This window comes from Triturus cristatus, chromosome 11 (assembly GCF_964204655.1).
Source record: "Triturus cristatus chromosome 11, aTriCri1.1, whole genome shotgun sequence".
Classification (NCBI taxonomy): domain Eukaryota; kingdom Metazoa; phylum Chordata; class Amphibia; order Caudata; family Salamandridae; genus Triturus; species Triturus cristatus.
The window spans coordinates 1138612236-1138635901 of NC_140594.1; the positions used below are offsets into that span (position 1 = coordinate 1138612236).

Sequence of the window (23666 nt, forward strand, 5' to 3'; positions counted from 1 at the left end):
TATGTCACAAAACGGAAATATCATAAACAGATTAATCAGACGGTATATAAAAAAAATAAACAAATACGTAGGCAGGCATCTCGATCGCCCCATCTGCTACATTCATTGTCCTAATATATACTATTTTCCATAAAGCAGAGTCACCACTCACATGTGCTGGTAATAAATATGTTGCAGGGGGCAGACAATGAAAGGGCCGAGCCCCGATCAGACATTATAACTCCAGCATCTCTAGGTTAAAAAGCATTTCTAGGCAATATCTAGCCTTTCAAAAAATTGGCAAGATCCCCCGATAAATCTAGCAAAAGTCCCAACGATTTTGTGCATACTTGTGCTCTCACCTGAATGCAGCGCCACCTTGTAGCCATCGGAGGTATCTGCGGCTCTCAAAATGTTTTATCAGAGGCCAAGTTGAGAGGACTCCAAGAAGCAGATGGCCACGGAAAGAGCCTCTGACTGCAGCAGGAAGGGTGGATACTTCAAATTGGCATAGTTTCCTGTCCAACGTCCTCTCACGTCCCAAATGCTCCCAAACGCGCAAAAGCCTCACACCGGGTAGATCTCTGGCTCCCAGGTAAAGCCAAATCCTGAGCATGCTAGCGCTAGGATCACAGAGAGAAGAGAGGGTCAGAGAGCTCCTGTCTTGGTAAAGGCCTGAAACGGCTAGTGCCGAAGAGGGTCTGCACTTTCAGTTATGACTGACTGTGAGAGGGGAAGATGAAGATTTTCTGCACCCAGCATACCTTGCGACATGCTTAGGCAAATGAGGAGAGAGCCCCACCAATCCCTTGCCACTCCGCTGAAAGCTCCTCCTCTTCATAAAGAGAACACTTTTACAAGGGAGCAGAGTGGTGCAGCGGAAGCATGCTGGGCCCATAACCCAGAGGTCAATGGATCAAAACCATCCTCTGCTATAATATTTCTTGTTTTTTCTTCTGAGGACCAATCTGTCATTTCCACGCTACCAGCAAGGAAAAGCGCAGGCTTGTGCTAGCTATGTGAGAAAAGACTTCTCAACTATCTGTCTCTGCTGAAATACAAGAGAGTGATCGCCAAAGGATCAACCCCATACTTTGAAAGTAAAGATACCCAATTATAAGCATAATTGACTGGTGGGACCTTCACACGTTTTTCTGGGCATGCTTTGAATGTCATTCTTGCATTTTCGTTCTGCTCTTATCATTCTCCAGGGCATTTCATGGAAGGCACTCTCTTTCTCTTCGCTGCTTTGCTTCCAATGCTGCCTAAATATGTTCATTTCCACTATTTGTACTACTGCTTTCCATTTCTTCTCTTCTGCACAGATTTGGCCTTGGTTTCAATCCCCAGTTCCTTACCCTCTACAAGAAACTTTCTACTGCTTTTCATGTTGGTATCTAAACCAAATGCACCATTGAAACTGGTGCAATATAGTCATTGAACTCGGGATTGTAATCTTTAGAACCGAGAGTACCCACATCATAGGGCGTTGGTGGTATAGTGGTGAGCATAGCTGCTTCCCAAGCAGTTGACCCGGGTTCGATTCCCGGCCAATGCAGTGCAAATTTTTATATGTTCTCCAAGCAGGATTTGTTTTAATGCAACATGTCACAAAACGGAAATATCATGAACAGATTAATCAGACGTTAAATTAAAAAAAAAATGAAATTCTTAGGCAGGCATCTCGATCGCCCCATCTGCTACATTCATTGTCCTATTAGATGCTATTTTCCATAAAGCAGAGTCACCACTCACATGTGCTGGTAATAAATATGTTGCGGGCGGTAGACAATGAAAGGGCTGAGCCCCGACCAGACATTCTAACTCTAGCATCTCTATATTAAAAAGCATTTCTAGGCAATATCTAGCATGTGAATAAAAGTAGGCAAGATCCACTGATGAATCTGGCAAAAGTCCACAACGATTTTGTGCACACTTGTTCTCTCACCTCAATGCAGCGCCACCTTGTAGCCATCGGATGTAACTGCAGCTCACAAAATGTTATATCAGAGGGCAAGTTGAGAGGACTCCAAGAGGCAGATGTCCATGGAAAGAGCCTCTCACGACAGCAGGAAGGTTGGATATTTCAAGATGGCAACATTTCCTGTCCAACGTCCTCACGTCCTGAACGCTCCCAAACGCTCAAAAGCCTCTCACCGGGTAGATCTCTGGCTCCCAGTTAAAATCAAATCCTGAGCATGCTAGCGCTAGGATCAAAGTGAGAGGAGAGGGTTAGAGAGCTGCTATCTTGGTAAAGGCCTGAAACTGCTAGTTCCCAAGAGGGTCTGCACTTTCAGTTATGACTGACTGTGAGAGGAAAAGATGAAGATTTTCTGCACCCAGCATACATTGCAGCATGCTTAGGCAAATGAGGAGCGAGACCCACCAATCCCTCGCCACTTCGCTGAAAGCTCCTCATCTGCATAAAGAGAACACTTTTACAAGGGAGCAGAGTGGCGCAGCGGAAGCGTGCTGGGCCCATAACCCAGAGGTCGATGGATGGAAACCATCCTCTGCTAATGTTACTTGATTTTTCCTCTGAGGACCAATCTTTCATTTCCACGCTGCCAGCAAGGAAAAACGCAGGCTTGTGCTAGCTATGTGAGAAAAGACTTCTCAACTATCTGTCTCTGCTGAAATACAAGAGAGTGATCGCCAAAGAATCAACCCCATACTTTGAAAGTAAAGATACCCAATTATAAGCATAAATGACTGGTGGGACCTTCACATGTTTTTCCGGGCACGCTTTGAATTTCATTCTTGCCTTTTTGTTCTGCACTTATCAATCTTCTGGGCATTTCATGGAAGGCACTCTCTTTGTCTTCGCTGCTTTGCTTCCAAAGCTGCCTAAAGATGCTCATATTCACTATTGGTGCTGCTTCTTTCCATTTCTTCTCTTCTGCACAGCTTTATCCTTGGTTTCAATCCCCAGTTTCTTACCGTCTGCAAGAAAATTTCCACTGCTTTTCATGTTGGTATCTAAACCAAAGGCACCATTGAAGCTGGTGCAAGATAGTCACTGAACTCGGGGTTGTAATGTCTAGAACTGAGAGCACACGTCAGAGAGCGTTGGTGGTATAGTGGTGAGCATAGCTGCCTTCCAAGCAGTTGACCCGGGTTCGATTCCCGGCCAATGCAATGCAAATATTTATATATTCTCCAGGCAGGATATATTTTAATGCAATATGTCACAAAACGGAAATATCATAAACAGATTAATCAGCCGGTATATAAAAAAAATAAACAAATACGTAGGCAGGCATCTCGATCGCCCCATCTGCTACATTCATTGTCCTAATATATACTATTTTCCATAAAGCAGAGTCACCACTCACATGTGCTGGTAATAAATATGTTGCAGGGGGCAGACAATGAAAGGGCCGAGCCCCGATCAGACATTATAACTCCAGCATCTCTAGGTTAAAAAGCATTTCTAGGCAATATCTAGCCTTTCAAAAAATTGGCAAGATCCCCCGATAAATCTAGCAAAAGTCCCAACGATTTTGTGCATACTTGTGCTCTCACCTGAATGCAGCGCCACCTTGTAGCCATCGGAGGTATCTGCGGCTCTCAAAATGTTTTATCAGAGGCCAAGTTGAGAGGACTCCAAGAAGCAGATGGCCACGGAAAGAGCCTCTGACTGCAGCAGGAAGGGTGGATACTTCAAATTGGCATAGTTTCCTGTCCAACGTCCTCTCACGTCCCAAATGCTCCCAAACGCGCAAAAGCCTCACACCGGGTAGATCTCTGGCTCCCAGGGATCACAGAGAGAAGTGAGGGTCAGAGAGCTCCTGTCTTGGTAAAGGCGTGAAACGGCTAGTGCCGAAGAGAGTCTGCACTTTCAGTTATGACTGACTGTGAGAGGGGAAGATGAAGATTTTCTGCACCCAGCATACCTTGCGACATGCTTAGGCAAATGAGGAGAGAGCCCCACCAATCCCTTGCCACTCCGCTGAAAGCTCCTCCTCTGCATAAAGAGAACACTTTTACAAGGGAGCAGAGTGGCGCAGCGGAAGCGTGCTGGGCCCATAACCCAGAGGTCGATGGAACGTAACCATCCTCTGCTATAATATTTCTTGTTTTTTCTTCTGAGGAACAATCTGTCATTTCCACGCTACCAGCAAGGAAAAGCGCAGGCTTGTGCTAGCTATGTGAGAAAAGACTTCTCAACTATCTGTCTCTGCTGAAATACAAGAGAGTGATCGCCAAAGGATCAACCCCATACTTTGAAAGTAAAGATACCCAATTATAAGCATAAATGACTGGTGGGACCGTCACACGTTTTTCTGGGCATGCTTTGAATGTCATTCTTGCCTTTTCGTTCTGCTCTTATCATTCTCCTGGGCATTTCATGGAAGGCACTCTCTTTCTCTTCGCTGCTTTGCTTCCAATGCTGCCTAAATATGTTCATTTCCACTACTTGTACTACTGCTTTCCATTTCTTCTCTTCTGCACAGATTTGGCCTTGGTTTCAATCCCCAGTTCCTTACCCTCTACAAGAAACTTTCTACTGCTTTTCATGTTGGTATCTAAACCAAATGCACCATTGAAACTGTTGCAAGATAGTCATTGAACTCGGGGTTGTAATCTTTAGAACTGAGAGCACCCACATCATAGGGCGTTGGTGGTATAGTGGTGAGCATAGCTGCTTCCCAAGCAGTTGACCCGGGTTCGATTCCCTGCCAATGCAGTGTAAATTTTTATATGTTCTCCAAGCAGGACTTGTTTTAATGCAACATGTCACAAAACGGAAATATCATGAACAGATTAATCAGACGTTAAATTAAAAAAAAAATGAAATACTTAGGCAGGCATCTCGATCGCCCCATCTGCTACATTCATTGTCCTATTAGATGCTATTTTCCAAAACGCAGAGTCTCCACTCACATGTGCTGGTAATAAATATGTTGCGGGCGGTAGACAATGAAAGGGCTGAACCCCGACCAGACATTCTAACTCTAGCATCTCTATATTAAAAAGCATTTCTAGGCAATATCTAGCATGTGAATAAAAGTAGGCAAGATCCACTGATGAATCTGGCAAAAGTCCCCAATGATTTTGTGCACACTTGTTCTCTCACCTGAATGCAGCGCCACCTTGTAGCCATCGGATGTAACTGCAGCTCACAAAATGTTATATCAGAGGGCAAGTTGAGAGGACTCCAAGAGGCAGATGTCCATGGAAAGAGCCTCTCACGACAGCAGGAAGGTTGGATATTTCAAGATGGCAACATTTCCTGTCCAACGTCCTCACGTCCCGAACGCTCCCAAACGCTCAAAAGCCTCCCTCACCGGGTAGATCTCTGGCTCCCAGTTAAAATCAAATCCTGAGCATGCTAGCGCTAGGATCAAAGAGAGAGGAGAGGGTTAGAGAGCTGCTATCTTGGTAAAGGCCTGAAACTGCTAGTTCCCAAGAGGGTCTGCACTTTCAGTTATGACTGACTGTGAGACGAGAAGATGAAGATTTTCTGCACCCAGCATACATTGCAGCATGCTTAGGCAAATGAGGAGCGAGACCCGCCAATCCCTTGCCACTTCGGTGAAAGCTCCTCATCTGCATAAAGAGAACACTTTTACAAGGGAGCAGAGTGGCGCAGCGGAAGCGTGCTGGGCCCATAACCCAGAGGTCGATGGATCGAAACCATCCTCTGCTAATGTTACTTGATTTTTCCTCTGAGGACCAATCTTTCATTTCCACGCTGCCAGCATGGAAAAACGCAGGCTTGTGCTAGCTAGGTGAGAAAAGACTTCTCAACTATCTGTCTCTGCTGAAATACAAGAAAGTGATCATCAAAGGATCAACCCCATACTTTGAAAGTGAAGATACCCAATTATAAGCATAAATGACTGGTGGGGCCTTCACATGTTTTTCCGGGCACGCTTTGAATTTCATTCTTGCCTTTTTGTTCTGCACTTATCAATCTTCTGGGCATTTCATGGAAGGCACTCTCTTTCTCTTCGCTGCTTTGCTTCCAAAGCTGCCTAAAGATGCTCATATTCACTATTGGTGCTGCTTCTTTCCATTTCTTCTCTTCTGCAAAGCTTTATCCTTGGTTTCAATTCCCAGTTTCTTACCGTCTGCAAGAAAATTTCCACTGCTTTTCATGTTGGTATCTAAACCAAATGCACCATTGAAGCTGGTGCAAGATAGTCACTGAACTCGGGATTGTAATGTCTAGAACTGAGAGCACACATGTCAGAGAGCGTTGGTGGTATAGTGGTGAGCATAGCTGCCTTCCAAGCAGTTGACCTGGGTTCGATTCCCGGCCAACGCCATGCAAATATTTATATATTCTCCAGGCAGGATATATTTTAATGCAATATGTCACAAAACGGAAATATCATCAACAGGTTAATCAGCCGGTATATAAAAAAAATAAACAAATACGTAGGCAGGCATCTCGATCGCCCCATCTGCTACATTCATTGTCCTAATATATACTATTTTCCATAAAGCAGAGTCACCACTCACATGTGCTGGTAATAAATATGTTGCAGGGGGCAGACAATGAAAGGGCCGAGCCCCGATCAGACATTATAACTCCAGCATCTCTAGGTTAAAAAGCATTTCTAGGCAATATCTAGCCTTTCAAAAAATTGGCAAGATCCCCCCATAAATCTAGCAAAAGTCCCAACGATTTTGTGCATACTTGTGCTCTCACCTGAATGCAGCGCCACCTTGTAGCCATCGGAGGTAACTGCGGCTCTCAAAATGTTTTATCAGAGGCCAAGTTGAGAGGACTCCAAGAAGCAGATGGCCACGGAAAGAGCCTCTGACTGCAGCAGGAAGGGTGGATACTTCAAATTGGCATAGTTTCCTGTCCAACGTCCTCTCACGTCCCAAACGCTCCCAAACGCGCAAAAGCCTCACACCGGGTAGATCTCTGGCTCTCAGGTAAAGCCAAATCCTGAGCATGCTAGCGCTAGGATCACAGAGAGAAGAGAGGGTCAGAGAGCTCCTGTCCTGGTAAAGGCCTGAAACGGCCAGTGCCGAAGAGGGTCTGCACTTTCAGTTATGACTGACTGTGAGAGGGGAAGATGAAGATTTTCTACACCCAGCATACCTTGCGACATGCTTAGGCAAATGAGGAGAGAGCCCCACCAATCCCTTGCCACTCCGCTGAAAGCTCCTCCTCTGCATAAAGAGAACACTTTTACAAGGGAGCAGAGTGGCGCAGCGGAAGCGTGCTGGGCCCATAACCCAGAGGTCGATGGATCGAAACCATCCTCTGCTATAATATTTCTTGTTTTATCTTCTGAGGACCAATCTGTCATTTCCACGCTACCAGCAAGGAAAAGCGCAGGCTTGTGCTAGCTATGTGAGAAAAGACTTCTCAACTATCTGTCTCTGCTGAAATACAAGAGAGTGATCGCCAAAGGATCAACCCCATACTTTGAAAGTAAAGATACCCAATTATAAGCATAAATGACTGGTGGGACCGTCACACGTTTTTCTGGGCATGCTTTGAATGTCATTCTTGCCTTTTCGTTCTGCTCTTATCATTCTCCAGGGCATTTCATGGAAGGCACTCTCTTTCTCTTCGCTGCTTTGCTTCCAATGCTGCCTAAATATGTTCATTTCCACTATTTGTACTACTGCTTTCCATTTCTTCTCTTCTGCACAGATTTGGCCTTGGTTTCAATCCCCAGTTCCTTACCCTCTACAAGAAACTTTCTACTGCTTTTCATGTTGGTATCTAAACCAAATGCACCATTGAAACTGGTGCAATATAGTCATTGAACTCGGGATTGTAATCTTTAGAACCGAGAGTACCCACATCATAGGGCGTTGGTGGTATAGTGGTGAGCATAGCTGCTTCCCAAGCAGTTGACCCGGGTTCGATTCCCGGCCAATGCAGTGCAAATTTTTATATGTTCTCCAAGCAGGATTTGTTTTAATGCAACATGTCACAAAACGGAAATATCATGAACAGATTAATCAGACGTTAAATTAAAAAAAAAATGAAATTCTTAGGCAGGCATCTCGATCGCCCCATCTGCTACATTCATTGTCCTATTAGATGCTATTTTCCATAAAGCAGAGTCACCACTCACATGTGCTGGTAATAAATATGTTGCGGGCGGTAGACAATGAAAGGGCTGAGCCCCGACCAGACATTCTAACTCTAGCATCTCTATATTAAAAAGCATTTCTAGGCAATATCTAGCATGTGAATAAAAGTAGGCAAGATCCACTGATGAATCTGGCAAAAGTCCACAACGATTTTGTGCACACTTGTTCTCTCACCTCAATGCAGCGCCACCTTGTAGCCATCGGATGTAACTGCAGCTCACAAAATGTTATATCAGAGGGCAAGTTGAGAGGACTCCAAGAGGCAGATGTCCATGGAAAGAGCCTCTCACGACAGCAGGAAGGTTGGATATTTCAAGATGGCAACATTTCCTGTCCAACGTCCTCACGTCCTGAACGCTCCGAAACGCTCAAAAGCCTCTCACCGGGTAGATCTCTGGCTCCCAGTTAAAATCAAATCCTGAGCATGCTAGCGCTAGGATCAAAGTGAGAGGAGAGGGTTAGAGAGCTGCTATCTTGGTAAAGGCCTGAAACTGCTAGTTCCCAAGAGGGTCTGCACTTTCAGTTATGACTGACTGTGAGAGGAAAAGATGAAGATTTTCTGCACCCAGCATACATTGCAGCATGCTTAGGCAAATGAGGAGCGAGACCCACCAATCCCTCGCCACTTCGCTGAAAGCTCCTCATCTGCATAAAGAGAACACTTTTACAAGGGAGCAGAGTGGCGCAGCGGAAGCGTGCTGGGCCCATAACCCAGAGGTCGATGGATGGAAACCATCCTCTGCTAATGTTACTTGATTTTTCCTCTGAGGACCAATCTTTCATTTCCACGCTGCCAGCATGGAAAAACGCAGGCTTGTGCTAGCTAGGTGAGAAAAGACTTCTCAACTATCTGTCTCTGCTGAAATACAAGAAAGTGATCATCAAAGGATCAACCCCATACTTTGAAAGTAAAGATACCCAATTATAAGCATAAATGACTGGTGGGACCTTCACATGTTTTTCCGGGCACGCTTTGAATTTCATTCTTGCCTTTTTGTTCTGCACTTATCAATCTTCTGGGCATTTCATGGAAGGCACTCTCTTTGTCTTCGCTGCTTTGCTTCCAAAGCTGCCTAAAGATGCTCATATTCACTATTGGTGCTGCTTCTTTCCATTTCTTCTCTTCTGTCAAGCTTTATCCTTGGTTTCAATCCCCAGTTTCTTACCGTCTGCAAGAAAATTTCCACTGCTTTTCATGTTGGTATCTAAACCAAAGGCACCATTGAAGCTGGTGCAAGATAGTCACTGAACTCGGGGTTGTAATGTCTAGAACTGAGAGCACACATGTCAGAGAGCGTTGGTGGTATAGTGGTGAGCATAGCTGCCTTCCAAGCAGTTGACCCGGGTTCGATTCCCGGCCAATGCAATGCAAATATTTATATATTCTCCAGGCAGGATATATTTTAATGCAATATGTCACAAAACGGAAATATCATAAACAGATTAATCAGCCGGTATATAAAAAAAATAAACAAATACGTAGGCAGGCATCTCGATCGCCCCATCTGCTACATTCATTGTCCTAATATATACTATTTTCCATAAAGCAGAGTCACCACTCACATGTGCTGGTAATAAATATGTTGCAGGGGGCAGACAATGAAAGGGCCGAGCCCCGATCAGACATTATAACTCCAGCATCTCTAGGTTAAAAAGCATTTCTAGGCAATATCTAGCCTTTCAAAAAATTGGCAAGATCCCCCGATAAATCTAGCAAAAGTCCCAACGATTTTGTGCATACTTGTGCTCTCACCTGAATGCAGCGCCACCTTGTAGCCATCGGAGGTATCTGCGGCTCTCAAAATGTTTTATCAGAGGCCAAGTTGAGAGGACTCCAAGAAGCAGATGGCCACGGAAAGAGCCTCTGACTGCAGCAGGAAGGGTGGATACTTCAAATTGGCATAGTTTCCTGTCCAACGTCCTCTCACGTCCCAAATGCTCCCAAACGCGCAAAAGCCTCACACCGGGTAGATCTCTGGCTCCCAGGGATCACAGAGAGAAGAGAGGGTCAGAGAGCTCCTGTCCTGGTAAAGGCCTGAAACGGCTAGTGCCGAAGAGGGTCTGCACTTTCAGTTATGACTGACTGTGAGTGGGGAAGATGAAGATTTTCTGCACCCAGCATACCTTGCGACATGCTTAGGCAAATGAGGAGAGAGCCTCACCAATCCCTTGCCACTCCGCTGAAAGCTCCTCCTCTGCATAAAGAGAACACTTTTACAAGGGAGCAGAGTGGCGCAGCGGAAGCGTGCTGGGCCCATAACCCAGAGGTCAATGGATCGAAACCATCCTGTGCTATAATATTTCTTGTTTTTTCTTCTGAGGACCAATCTGTCATTTCCACGCTACCAGCAAGGAAAAGCGCAGGCTTGTGCTAGCTATGTGAGAAAAGACTTCTCAACTATCTGTCTCTGCTGAAATACAAGAGAGTGATCGCCAAAGAATCAACCCCATACTTTGAAAGTAAAGATACCCAATTATAAGCATAAATGACTGGTGGGACCTTCACATGTTTTTCCGGGCACGCTTTGAATTTCATTCTTGCCTTTTTGTTCTGCACTTATCAATCTTCTGGGCATTTCATGGAAGGCACTCTCTTTCTCTTCGCTGCTTTGCTTCCAAAGCTGCCTAAAGATGCTCATATTCACTATTTGTGCTGCTTCTTTCCATTTCTTCTCTTCTGCACAGCTTTATCCTTGGTTTCAATTCCCAGTTTCTTACCGTCTGCAAGAAAATTTCCACTGCTTTTCATGTTGGTATCTAAACCAAATGCACCATTGAAGCTGGTGCAAGATAGTCACTGAACTCGGGGTTGTAATGTCTAGAACTGAGAGCACACATGTCAGAGAGCGTTGGTGGTATAGTGGTGAGCATAGCTGCCTTCCAAGCAGTTGACCCGGGTTCGATTCCCGGCCAACGCAATGCAAATATTTATATATTCTCCAGGCAGGATATATTTTAATGCAATATGTCACAAAACGGAAATATCATAAACAGGTTAATCAGCCGGTATATAAAAAAAATAAACAAATACGTAGGCAGGCATCTCGATCGCCCCATCTGCTACATTCATTGTCCTAATATATACTATTTTCCATAAAGCAGAGTCACCACTCACATGTGCTGGTAATAAATATGTTGCAGCGGGCAGACAATGAAAGGGCCGAGCCCCGATCAGACATTATAACTCCAGCATCTCTAGGTTAAAAAGCATTTCTAGGCAATATCTAGCATTTCAAAAAATTGGCAAGATCCCCCAATAAATCTAGCAAAAGTCCCAACGATTTTGTGCATACTTGTGCTCTCACCTGAATGCAGCGCCACCTTGTAGCCATCGGAGGTAACTGCGGCTCTCAAAATGTTTTATCAGAGGCCAAGTTGAGAGGACTCCAAGAAGCAGATGGCCACGGAAAGAGCCTCTGACTGCAGCAGGAAGGGTGGATACTTCAAATTGGCATAGTTTCCTGTCCAACGTCCTCTCACGTCCCTAACGCTCCCAAACGCTCAAAAGCCTCGCCCTCACCGGGTAGATCTCTGGCTCCCAGTTAAAATCAAATCCTGAGCATGCTAGCGCTAGGATCAAAGAGAGAGGAGAGGGTTAGAGAGCTGCTATCTTGGTAAAGGCCTGAAACTGCTAGTTCCCAAGACGGTCTGCACTTTCAGTTATGACTGACTGTGAGACGAGAAGATGAAGATTTTCTGCACCCAGCATACATTGCAGCATGCTTAGGCAAATGAGGAGCGAGACCCACCAATCCCTCGCCACTTCGCTGAAAGCTCCTCATCTGCATAAAGAGAACACTTTTACAAGGGAGCAGAGTGGCGCAGCGGAAGCGTGCTGGGCCCATAACCCAGAGGTCGATGGATCGAAACCATCCTCTGCTATAATATTTCTTGTTTTTTCTTCTGAGGACCAATCTGTCATTTCCACGCTACCAGCAAGGAAAAGCGCAGGCTTGTGCTAGCTATGTGAGAAAAGACTTCTCAACTATCTGTCTCTGCTGAAACACAAGAGAGTGATCGCCAAAGGATCAACCCCATACTTTGAAAGTAAAGATACCCAATTATAAGCAGAAATGACTGGTGGCACCGTCACACATTTTTCTGGGCATGCTTTGAATGTCATTCTTGCCTTTTCGTTCTGCTCTTATCATTCTCCTGGGCATTTCATGGAAGGCACTCTCTTTCTCTTCGCTGCTTTGCTTCCAATGCTGCCTAAATATGTTCATTTCCACTATTTGTACTACTGCTTTCCATTTCTTCTCTTCTGCACAGATTTGGCCTTGGTTTCAATCCCCAGTTCCTTACCCTCTACAAGAAACTTTCTACTGCTTTTCATGTTGGTATCTAAACCAAATGCACCATTGAAACTGGTGCAAGATAGTCATTGAACTCGGGGTTGTAATCTTTAGAACCGAGAGCACCCACATCATAGGGCGTTGGTGGTATAGTGGTGAGCATAGCTGCTTCCCAAGCAGTTGACCCGGGTTCGATTCCTGGCCAATGCAGTGCAAATTTTTATATGTTCTCCAAGCAGGATTTGTTTTAATGCAACATGTCACAAAACGGAAATATCATGAACAGATTAATCAGACGTTAAATAAAAAAAAAAATGAAATACTTAGGCAGGCATCTCGATCGCCCCATCTGCTACATTCATTGTCCTATTAGATGCTATTTTCCAAAAAGCAGAGTCACCACTCACATGTGCTGGTAATAAATATGTTGCGGGCGGTAGACAATGAAAGGGCTGAACCCCGACAAGACATTCTAACTCTAGCATCTCTATATTAAAAAGCATTTCTAGGCAATATCTAGCATGTGAATAAAAGTAGGCAAGATCCACCGATGAATCTGGCAAAAGTCCCCAACGATTTTGTGCACACTTGTTCTCTCACCTGAATGCAGCGCCACCTTGTAGCCATCGGATGTAACTGCAGCTCACAAAATATTATATCAGAGAGCAAGTTGAGAGGACTCCAAGAGGCAGATGTCCATGGAAAGAGCCTCTCACGACAGCAGGAAGGTTGGATATTTCAAGATGGCAACATTTCCTGTCCAACGTCCTCACGTCCCGAACGCTCCCAAACGCTCAAAAGCCTCACACCGGGCTAGCCCTCACCGGGTAGATCTCTGGCTCCCAGTTAAAATCAAATCCTGAGCATGCTAGCGCTAGGATCAAAGAGAGAGGAGAGGGTTAGAGAGCTGCTATCTTGGTAAAGGCCTGAAACTGCTAGTTCCCAAGAGGGTCTGCACTTTCAGTTATGACTGACTGTGAGACGAGAAGATGAAGATTTTCTGCACCCAGCATACATTGCAGCATGCTTAGGCAAATGAGGAGCGAGACCCACCAATCCCTCGCCACTTCGCTGAAAGCTCCTCATCTGCATAAAGAGAACACTTTTACAAGGGAGCAGAGTGGCGCAGCGGAAGCGTGCTGGGCCCATAAGCCAGAGGTTGATGGATCAAAACCATCCTCTGCTAATGTTACTTGATTTTTCCTCTGAGGACCAATCTTTCATTTCCACGCTGCCAGCATGGAAAAACGCAGGCTTGTGCTAGCTATGTGAGAAAAGACTTCTCAACTATCTGTCTCTGCTGAAATACAAGAAAGTGATCATCAAAGGATCAACCCCATACTTTGAAAGTAAAGATACCCAATTATAAGCATAAATGACTGGTGGGACCTTCACATGTTTTTCCGGGCACGCTTTGAATTTCATTCTTGCCTTTTTGTTCTGCACTTATCAATCTTCTGGGCATTTCATGGAAGGCACTCTCTTTCTCTTCGCTGCTTTGCTTCCAAAGCTGCCTAAAGATGCTCATATTCACTATTGGTGCTGCTTCTTTCCATTTCTTCTCTTCTGCACAGCTTTATCCTTGGTTTCAATCCCCAGTTTCTTACAGTCTGCAAGAAAATTTCCACTGCTTTTCATGTTGGTATCTAAACCAAATGCACCATTGAAGCTGGTGCAAGATAGTCTCTGAACTCGGAGTTGTAATGTCTAGAACTGAGAGCATTTATGTCAGAGAGCGTTGGTGGTATAGTGGTGAGCATAGCTGCCTTCCAAGCAGTTGACCCGGGTTTGATTCCCGGCCAACGCAATGCAAATATTTATATATTCTCCAGGCAGGATATATTTTAATGCAATATGTCACAAAACGGAAATATCATAAACAGGTTAATCAGCCGGTATATAAAAAAAATAAACAAATACGTAGGCAGGCATCTCGATCGCCCCATCTGCTACATTCATTGTCCTAATATATACTATTTTCCATAAAGCAGAGTCACCACTCACATGTGCTGGTAATAAATATGTTGCAGGGGGCAGACAATGAAAGGGTCGAGCCCCGATCAGACATTATAACTCCAGCATCTCTAGGTTAAAAAGCATTTCTAGGCAATATCTAGCCTTTCAAAAAATTGGCAAGATCCCCCGATAAATCTAGCAAAAGTCCCAACGATTTTGTGCATACTTGTGCTCTCACCTGAATGCAGCGCCACCTTGTAGCCATCGGAGGGAACTGCGGCTCTCAAAATGTTTTATCAGAGGCCAAGTTGAGAGGACTCCAAGAAGCAGATGGCCACGGAAAGAGCCTCTGACTGCAGCAGGAAGGGTGGATTCTTCAAATTGGCATAGTTTCCTGTCCAACGTCCTCTCACGTCCCAAACGCTCCCAAACGCGCAAAAGCCTCACACCGGGTAGATCTCTGGCTCTCAGGTAAAGCCAAATCCTGAGCATGCTAGCGCTAGGATCACAGAGAGAAGAGAGGGTCAGAGAGCTCCTGTCCTGGTAAAGCCCTGAAACGGCTAGTGCCGAAGAGGGTCTGCACTTTCAGTTATGACTGACTGTGAGAGGGGAAGATGAAGATTTTCTGCACCCAGCATACCTTGCGACATGCTTAGGCAAATGAGGAGAGAGCCCCACCAATCCCTTGCCACTCCGCTGAAAGCTCCTCCTCTGCATAAAGAGAACACTTTTACAAGGGAGCAGAGTGGCGCAGTGGAAGCGTGCTGGGCCCATAACCCAGAGGTCGATGGATCGAAACCATCCTCTGCTATAATATTTCTTGTTTTTTCTTCTGAGGACCAATCTGTCATTTCCATGCTACCAGCAAGGAAAAGCGCAGGCTTGTGCTAGCTATGTGAGAAAAGACTTCTCAACTATCTGTCTCTGCTGAAATACAAGAGAGTGATCGCCAAAGGATCAACCCCATACTTTGAAAGTAAAGATACCCAATTATAAGCATAAATGACTGGTGGGACCGTCACACGTTTTTCTGGGCATGCTTTGAATGTCATTCTTGCCTTTTCGTTCTGCTCTTATCATTCTCCTGGGCATTTCATGGAAGGCACTCTCTTTCTCTTCGCTGCTTTGCTTCCAATGCTGCCTAAATATGTTCATTTCCACTATTTGTACTACTGCTTTCCATTTCTTCTCTTCTGCACAGATTTGGCCTTGGTTTCAATCCCCAGTTCCTTAGCCTCTACAAGAAACTTTCTACTGCTTTTCATGTTGGTATCTAAACCAAATGCACCATTGAAACTGGTGCAAGATAGTCATTGAACTCGGGGTTGTAATCTTTAGAACCGAGAGCCCCCACATCATAGGGCGTTGGTGGTATAGTGGTGAGCATAGCTGCTTCCCAAGCAGTTGACCCGGGTTCGATTCCCGGCCAATGCAGTGCAAATTTTTATATGTTCTCCAAGCAGGATTTGTTTTAATGCAACATGTCACAAAAAGGAAATATCATGAACAGATTAATCAGACGTTAAATTTTTAAAAAAATGAAATACTTAGGCAGGCATCTCGATCGCCCCATCTGCTACATTCATTGTCCTATTAGATGCTATTTTCCAAAAAGCAGAGTCACCACTCACATGTGCTGGTAATAAATATGTTGCGGGCGGAAGACAATGAAAGGGCTGAACCCCGACCAGACATTCTAACTCTAGCATCTCTATATTAAAAAGCATTTCTAGGCAATATCTAGCATGTGAATAAAAGTAGGCAAGATCCACCGATGAATCTGGCAAAAGTCCCCAACGATTTTGTGCACACTTGTTCTCTCACCTGAATGCAGCGCCAACTTGTAGCCATCGGATGTAACTGCAGCTCACAAAATGTTATATCAGAGAGCAAGTTGAGAGGACTCCAAGAGGCAGATGTCCATGGAAAGAGCCTCTCACGACAGCAGGAAGGTTCGATATTTCAAGATGGCAACATTTCCTGTCCAACGTCCTCACGTCCCGAACGCTCCCAAATGCTCAAAAGCCTCACACCGGGCAAGCCCTCACCGGGTAGATCTCTGGCTCCCAGTTAAAATCAAATCCTGAGCATGCTAGCGCTATGATCAAAGAGAGAGGAGAGGGTTAGAGAGCTGCTATCTTGGTAAAGGCCTGAAACTGCTAGTTCCCAAGAGGGTCTGCACTTTCAGTTATGACTGACTGTGAGACGAGAAGATGAAGATTTTCTGCACCCAGCATACATTGCAGCATGCTTAGGCAAATGAGGAGCGAGACCCACCAATCCCTCGCCACTTCGCTGAAAGCTCCTCATCTGCATAAAGAGAACACTTTTACAAAGGAGCAGAGCGGCGCAGCGGAAGCGTGCTGGGCCCATAACCCAGAGGTCGATGGATCGAAACCATCCTCTGCTAATGTTACTTGATTTTTCCTCTGAGGACCAATCTTTCATTTCCACGCTGCCAGCATGGAAAAACGCAGGCTTGTGCTAGCTAGGTGAGAAAAGACTTCTCAACTATCTGTCTCTGCTGAAATACAAGAAAGTGATCATCAAAGGATCAACCCCATACTTTGAAAGTGAAGATACCCAATTATAAGCATAAATGACTGGTGGGACCTTCACATGTTTTTCCGGGCACGCTTTGAATTTCATTCTTGCCTTTTTGTTCTGCACTTATCAATCTTCTGGGCATTTCATGGAAGGCACTCTCTTTCTCTTCGCTGCTTTGCTTCCAAAGCTGCCTAAAGATGCTCATATTCACTATTTGTGCTGCTTCTTTCCATTTCTTCTCTTCTGCACAGCTTTAACCTTGGTTTCAATCCCCAGTTTCTTACCGTCTGCAAGAACATTTCCACCGCTTTTCATGTTGGTATCTAAACCAAATGCACCATTGAAGCTGGTGCAAGATAGTCACTGAACTCGGGGTTGTAATGTCTAGAACTGAGAGCACACATGTCAGAGAGCGTTGGTGGTATAGTGGTGAGCATAGCTGCCTTCCAAGCAGTTGACCCGGGTTCGATTCCCGGCCAACGCAATGCAAATATTTATATATTCTCCAGGCAGGATATATTTTAATGCAATATGTCACAAAACGGAAATATCATAAACAGGTTAATCAGCCGGTATATAAAAATAATAAACAAATACGTATGCAGGCATCTCGATCGCCCCATCTGCTACATTCATTGTCCTAATATATACTATTTTCCATAAAGCAGAGTCACCACTCACATGTGCTGGTAATAAATATGTTGCAGGAGGCAGATAATGAAAGGGCCGAGCCCCGATCAGACATTATAACTCCTGCATCTCTAGGTAAAAAAGCATTTCTAGGCAATATCTAGCCTTTCAAAAAATTGGCAAGATCCCCTGATAAATCTAGCAAAAGTCCCAACGATTTTGTGCATACTTGTGCTCTCACCTGAATGCAGCGCCACCTTGTAGCCATCGGAGGTAACTGCGGCTCTCAAAATGTTTTATCAGAGGCCAAGTTGAGAGGACTCCAAGAAGCAGATGGCCACGGAAAGAGCCTCTGACTGCAGCAGGAAGGGTGGATACTTCAAATTGGCATAGTTTCCTGTCCAACGTCCTCTCACGTCCCAAACGCTCCCAAATGCACAAAAGCCTCACACCGGGTAGATCGCTGGCTCTCAGGTAAAGCCAAATCCTGAGCATGCTAGCGCTAGGATCACAGAGAGAAGAGAGGGTCAGAGAGCTCCTGTCCTGGTAAAGGCCTGAAACGGCTAGTGCCGAAGAGGGTTTGCACTTTCAGTTATGACTGACTGTGAGAGGGGAAGATGAAGATTTTCTGCACCCAGCATACCTTGCGACATGCTTAGGCAAATGAGGAGAGAGCCCCACCAATCCCTTGCCACTCCGCTGAAAGTTTCTCCTCTGCATAAAGAGAACACTTTTACAAGGGAGCAGAGTGGCGCAGCGGAAGCGTGCTGGGCCCATAACCCAGAAGTTGATGGATCGAAACCATCCTCTGCTATAATATTTCTTGTTTTTTCTTCTGAGGACCAATCTGTCATTTCCACGCTACCAGCAAGGAAAAGCGCAGGCTTGTGCTAGCTATTTGAGAAAAGACTTCTCAACTATCTGTCTGCTGAAATACAAGAGAGTGATCGCCAAAGGATCAACCCCATACTTTGAAAGTAAAGATACCCAATTATAAGCATAAATGACTGGTGGGACCGTCACACGTTTTTCTGGGCATGCTTTGAATGTCATTCTTGCCTTTTCGTTCTGCTCTTATCATTCTCCTGGGCATTTCATGGAAGGCACTCTCTTTCTCTTCGCTGCTTTGCTTCCAATGCTGCCTAAATATGTTCATTTCCACTATTTGTACTACTGCTTTCCATTTCTTCTCTTCTGCACAGATTTGGCCTTGGTTTCAATCCCCAGTTCCTTACCCTCTACAAGAAACTTTCTACTGCTTTTCATGTTGGTATCTAAACCAAATGCACCATTGAAACTGGTGCAAGATAGTCATTGAACTCGGGGTTGGAATCTTTAGAACCGAGAGCAACCACATCATAGGGCGTTGGTGGTATAGTGGTGAGCATAGCTGCTTCCCAAGCAGTTGACCCGGGTTCGATTCCCGGCCAATGCAGTGCAAATTTTTATATGTTCTCCAAGCAGGATTTGTTTTAATGCAACATGTCACAAAACGGAAATATCATGAACAGATTAATCAGACGTTAAATTAAAAAAAAAATGAAATACTTAGGCAGGCATCTCGATCGCCCCATCTGCTACATTCATTGTCCTATTAGATGCTATTTTTCAAAAAGCAGAGTCACCACTCACATGTGCTGGTAATAAATATGTTGCGGGCGGTAGACAATGAAAGGGCTGAACCCCGACCAGACATTCTAACTCTAGCATCTCTATATTAAAAAGCATTTCTAGGCAATATCTAGCATGTGAATAAAAGTAGGCAAGATCCACCGATGAATCTGGCAAAAGTCCCCAACGATTTTGTGCACACTTGTTCTCTCACCTGAATGCAGCGCCACCTTGTAGCAATCGGATGTAATTGCAGCTCACAAAATGTTATATCAGAGAGCAAGTTGAGAGGACTCCAAGAGGCAGATGTCCATGGAAAGAGCCTCTCACGACAGCAGGAAGGTTGGATATTTCAAGATGGCAACATTTCCTGTCCAACGTCCTCACGTCCCGAACGCTCCCAAACGCTCAAAAGCCTCGCCCTCACCGGGTAGATCTCTGGCTCCCAGTTAAAATCAAATCCTGAGCATGCTAGCGCTAGGATCAAAGAGAGAGGAGAGGGTTAGAGAGCTGCTATCTTGGTAAAGGCCTGAAACTGCTAGTTCCCAAGAGGGTCTGCACTTTCAGTTATGACTGACTGTGAGACGAGAAGATGAAGATTTTCTGCACCCAGCATACATTGCAGCATGCTTAGGCAAATGAGGAGCGAGACCCACCAATCCCTCGCCACTTCGCTGAAAGCTCCTCATCTGCATAAAGAGAACACTTTTACAGGGGAGCAGAGTGGCGCAGCGGAAGCGTGCTGGGCCCATAACCCAGAGGTCGATGGATCGAAACCATCCTCTGCTAATGTTACTTGATTTTTCCTCTGAGGACCAATCTTTCATTTCCACGCTGCCAGCATGGAAAAACGCAGGCTTGTGCTAGCTAGGTGAGAAAAGACTTCTCAACTATCTGTCTCTGCTGAAATACAAGAAAGTGATCATCAAAGGATCAACCCCATACTTTGAAAGTGAAGATACCCAATTATAAGCATAAATGACTGGTGGGACCTTCACATGTTTTTCCGGGCACGCTTTGAATTTCATTCTTGCCTTTTTGTTCTGCACTTATCAATCTTCTGGGCATTTCATGGAAGGCACTCTCTTTCTCTTCGCTGCTTTGCTTCCAAAGCTGCCTAAAGATGCTCATATTCACTATTGGTGCTGCTTATTTCCATTTCTTCTCTTCTGCACAGCTTTATCCTTGGTTTCAATCCCCAGTTTCTTACCGTCTGCAAGAAAATTTCCACTGCTTTTCATGTTGGTATCTAAACCAAATGCACTATTGAAGCTGGTGCAATATAGTCTCTGAACTCGGGGTTGTAATGTCTAGAACTGAGAGCACACATGTCAGAGAGCGTTGGTGGTATAGTGGTGAGCATAGCTGCCTTCCAAGCAGTTGACTCGGGTTCGATTCCCAGCCAACGCAATGCAAATATTTATATATTCTCCAGGCAGGATATATTTTAATGCAATATGTCACAAAACGGAAATATCATAAACAGATTAATCAGCCGGTATATAAAAAAAATAAACAAATACGTAGGCAGGCATCTCGATCGCCCCATCTGCTACATTCATTGTCCTAATATATACTATTTTCCATAAAGCAGAGTCACCACTCACATGTGCTGGTAATAAATATGTTGCAGGGGGCAGACAATGAAAGGGCCGAGCCCCGATCAGACATTATAACTCCAGCATCTCTAGGTTAAAAAGCATTTCTAGGCAATATCTAGCCTTTCAAAAAATTGGCAAGATCCCCCGATAAATCTAGCAAAAGTCCCAACGATTTTGTGCATACTTGTGCTCTCACCTGAATGCAGCGCCACCTTGTAGCCATCGGAGGTAACTGCGGCTCTCAAAATGTTTTATCAGAGGCCAAGTTGAGAGGACTCCAAGAAGCAGATGGCCACGGAAAGAGCCTCTGACTGCAGCAGGAAGGGTGGATACTTCAAATTGGCATAGTTTCCTGTCCAACGTCCTCTCACGTCCCAAACGCTCCCAAACGCACAAAAGCCTCACACCGGGTAGATCGCTGGATCTCAGGTAAAGCCAAATCCTGAGCATGCTAGCGCTAGGATCACAGAGAGAAGAGAGGGTCAGAGAGCTCCTGTCCTGGTAAAGGCCTGAAACGGCTAGTGCCGAAGAGGGTCTGCACTTTCAGTTATGACTGACTGTGAGAGGGGAAGATGAAGATTTTCTGCACCCAGCATACCTTGCGACATGCTTAGGCAAATGAGGAGAGAGCCCCACCAATCCCTTGCCACTCCGCTGAAAGCTCCTCCTCTGCATAAAGAGAACACTTTTACAAGGGAGCAGAGTGGCGCAGCGGAAGCGTGCTGGGCCCATAACCCAGAGGTCGATGGATCGAAACCATCCTCTGCTATAATATTTCTTGTTTTTTCTTCTGAGGACCAATCTGTCATTTCCACGCTACCAGCAAGGAAAAGCGCAGGCTTGTGCTAGCTATGTGAGAAAAGACTTCTCAACTATCTGTCTCTGCTGAAATACAAGAGAGTGATCGCCAAAGAATCAACCCCATACTTTGAAAGTAAAGATACCCAATTATAAGCATAAATGACTGGTGGGACCGTCACACGTTTTTCTGGGCATGCTTTGAATGCCATTCTTGCCTTTTCGTTCTGCTCTTATCATTCTCTTGGGCATTTCATGGAAGGCACTCTCTTTCTCTTCGCTGCTTTGCTTCCAATGCTGCCTAAATATGTTCATTTCCACTATTTGTACTACTGCTTTCCATTTCTTCTCTTCTGCACAGATTTGGCCTTGGTTTCAATCCCCAGTTCCTTACCCTCTACAAGAAACTTTCTACTGCTTTTCATGTTGGTATCTAAACCAAATGCACCATTGAAACTGGTGCAAGATAGTCATTGAACTCGGGGTTGTAATCTTTAGAACCGAGAGCAACCACATCATAGGGCGTTGGTGGTATAGTGGTGAGCATAGCTGCTTCCCAAGCAGTTGACCCGGGTTCGATTCCCGGCCAATGCAGTGCAAATTTTTATATGTTCTCCAAGCAGGATTTGTTTTAATGCAACATGTCACAAAACGGAAATATCATGAACAGATTAATCAGACGTTAAATTAAAAAAAAAATGAAATACTTAGGCAGGCATCTCGATCGCCCCATCTGCTACATTCATTGTCCTATTAGATGCTATTTTTCAAAAAGCAGAGTCACCACTCACATGTGCTGGTAATAAATATGTTGCGGGCGGTAGACAATGAAAGGGCTGAACCCCGACCAGACATTCTAACTCTAGCATCTCTATATTAAAAAGCATTTCTAGGCAATATCTAGCATGTGAATAAAAGTAGGCAAGATCCACCGATGAATCTGGCAAAAGTCCCCAACGATTTTGTGCACACTTGTTCTCTCACCTGAATGCAGCGCCACCTTGTAGCAATCGGATGTAACTGCAGCTCACAAAATGTTATATCAGAGAGCAAGTTGAGAGGACTCCAAGAGGCAGATGTCCATGGAAAGAGCCTCTCACGACAGCAGGAAGGTTGGATATTTCAAGATGGCAACATTTCCTGTCCAACATCCTCACGTCCCGAACGCTCCCAAACGCTCAAAAGCCTCACACCGGGCAAGCCCTCACCGGGTAGATCTCTGGCTCCCAGTTAAAATCAAATCCTGAGCATGCTAGCGCTAGGATCAAAGAGAGAGGAGAGGGTTAGAGAGCTGCTATCTTGGTAAAGTCCCGAAACTGCTAGTTCCCAAGAGGGTCTGCACTTTCAGTTATGACTGACTGTGAGACGAGAAGATGAAGATTTTCTGCACCCAGCATACATTGCAGCATGCTTAGGCAAATGAGGAGCGAGACCCACCAATCCCTCGCCACTTCGCTGAAAGCTCCTCATCTGCATAAAGAGAACACTTTTACAAGGGAGCAGAGTGGCGCAGCGGAAGCGTGCTGGGCCCATAACCCAGAGGTCGATGGATCGAAACCATCCTCTGCTAATGTTACTTGATTTTTCCTCTGAGGACCAATCTTTCATTTCCACGCTGCCAGCATGGAAAAACGCAGGCTTGTGCTAGCTAGGTGAGAAAAGACTTCTCAACTATCTGTCTCTGCTGAAATACAAGAAAGTGATCATCAAAGGATCAACCCCATACTTTGAAAGTGAAGATACCCAATTATAAGCATAAATGACTGGTGGGACCTTCACATGTTTTTCCGGGCACGCTTTGAATTTCATTCTTGCCTTTTTGTTCTGCACTTATCAATCTTCTGGGCATTTCATGGAAGGCACTCTCTTTCTCTTCGCTGCTTTGCTTCCAAAGCTGCCTAAAGATGCTCATATTCACTATTGGTGCTGCTTCTTTCCATTTCTTCTCTTCTGCACAGCTTTATCCTTGGTTTCAATCCCCAGTCTCTTACCGTCTGCAAGAAAATGTCCACTGCTTTTCATGTTGGTATCTAAACCAAATGCACCATTGAAGCTGGTGCAATATAGTCTCTGAACTCGGGGTTGTAATGTCTAGAACTGAGAGCACACATGTCAGAGAGCGTTGGTGGTATAGTGGTGAGCATAGCTGCCATCCAAGCAGTTGACCCGGGTTCCA

At 45.0% G+C, this 23666-nt stretch overlaps 9 non-coding genes across 9 annotated transcripts; all 9 read left to right on the top strand.

Annotated features, from left to right (window-relative positions):
- Positions 1–1465: 1465 nt before the first annotated feature.
- On the top strand, positions 1466–1537 carry TRNAG-CCC (transfer RNA glycine (anticodon CCC)). The gene has a single exon. It is a non-coding gene; the product is annotated as a tRNA-Gly (tRNA).
- Positions 1538–3045: 1508 nt separating this feature from the next.
- On the top strand, positions 3046–3117 carry TRNAG-UCC (transfer RNA glycine (anticodon UCC)). Its single transcript has one exon. It is a non-coding gene; the product is annotated as a tRNA-Gly (tRNA).
- Positions 3118–7764: 4647 nt separating this feature from the next.
- TRNAG-CCC (transfer RNA glycine (anticodon CCC)) lies at positions 7765–7836 on the top strand. Its single transcript has one exon. It is a non-coding gene; the product is annotated as a tRNA-Gly (tRNA).
- Positions 7837–9346: 1510 nt separating this feature from the next.
- On the top strand, positions 9347–9418 carry TRNAG-UCC (transfer RNA glycine (anticodon UCC)). The gene has a single exon. It is a non-coding gene; the product is annotated as a tRNA-Gly (tRNA).
- Positions 9419–10898: 1480 nt separating this feature from the next.
- TRNAG-UCC (transfer RNA glycine (anticodon UCC)) lies at positions 10899–10970 on the top strand. The gene has a single exon. It is a non-coding gene; the product is annotated as a tRNA-Gly (tRNA).
- Positions 10971–15665: 4695 nt separating this feature from the next.
- On the top strand, positions 15666–15737 carry TRNAG-CCC (transfer RNA glycine (anticodon CCC)). The gene has a single exon. It is a non-coding gene; the product is annotated as a tRNA-Gly (tRNA).
- Positions 15738–17262: 1525 nt separating this feature from the next.
- TRNAG-UCC (transfer RNA glycine (anticodon UCC)) lies at positions 17263–17334 on the top strand. The gene has a single exon. It is a non-coding gene; the product is annotated as a tRNA-Gly (tRNA).
- Positions 17335–18843: 1509 nt separating this feature from the next.
- On the top strand, positions 18844–18915 carry TRNAG-CCC (transfer RNA glycine (anticodon CCC)). The gene has a single exon. It is a non-coding gene; the product is annotated as a tRNA-Gly (tRNA).
- Positions 18916–22012: 3097 nt separating this feature from the next.
- TRNAG-CCC (transfer RNA glycine (anticodon CCC)) lies at positions 22013–22084 on the top strand. The gene has a single exon. It is a non-coding gene; the product is annotated as a tRNA-Gly (tRNA).
- The last annotated feature ends 1582 nt before the right edge of the window (positions 22085–23666 follow it).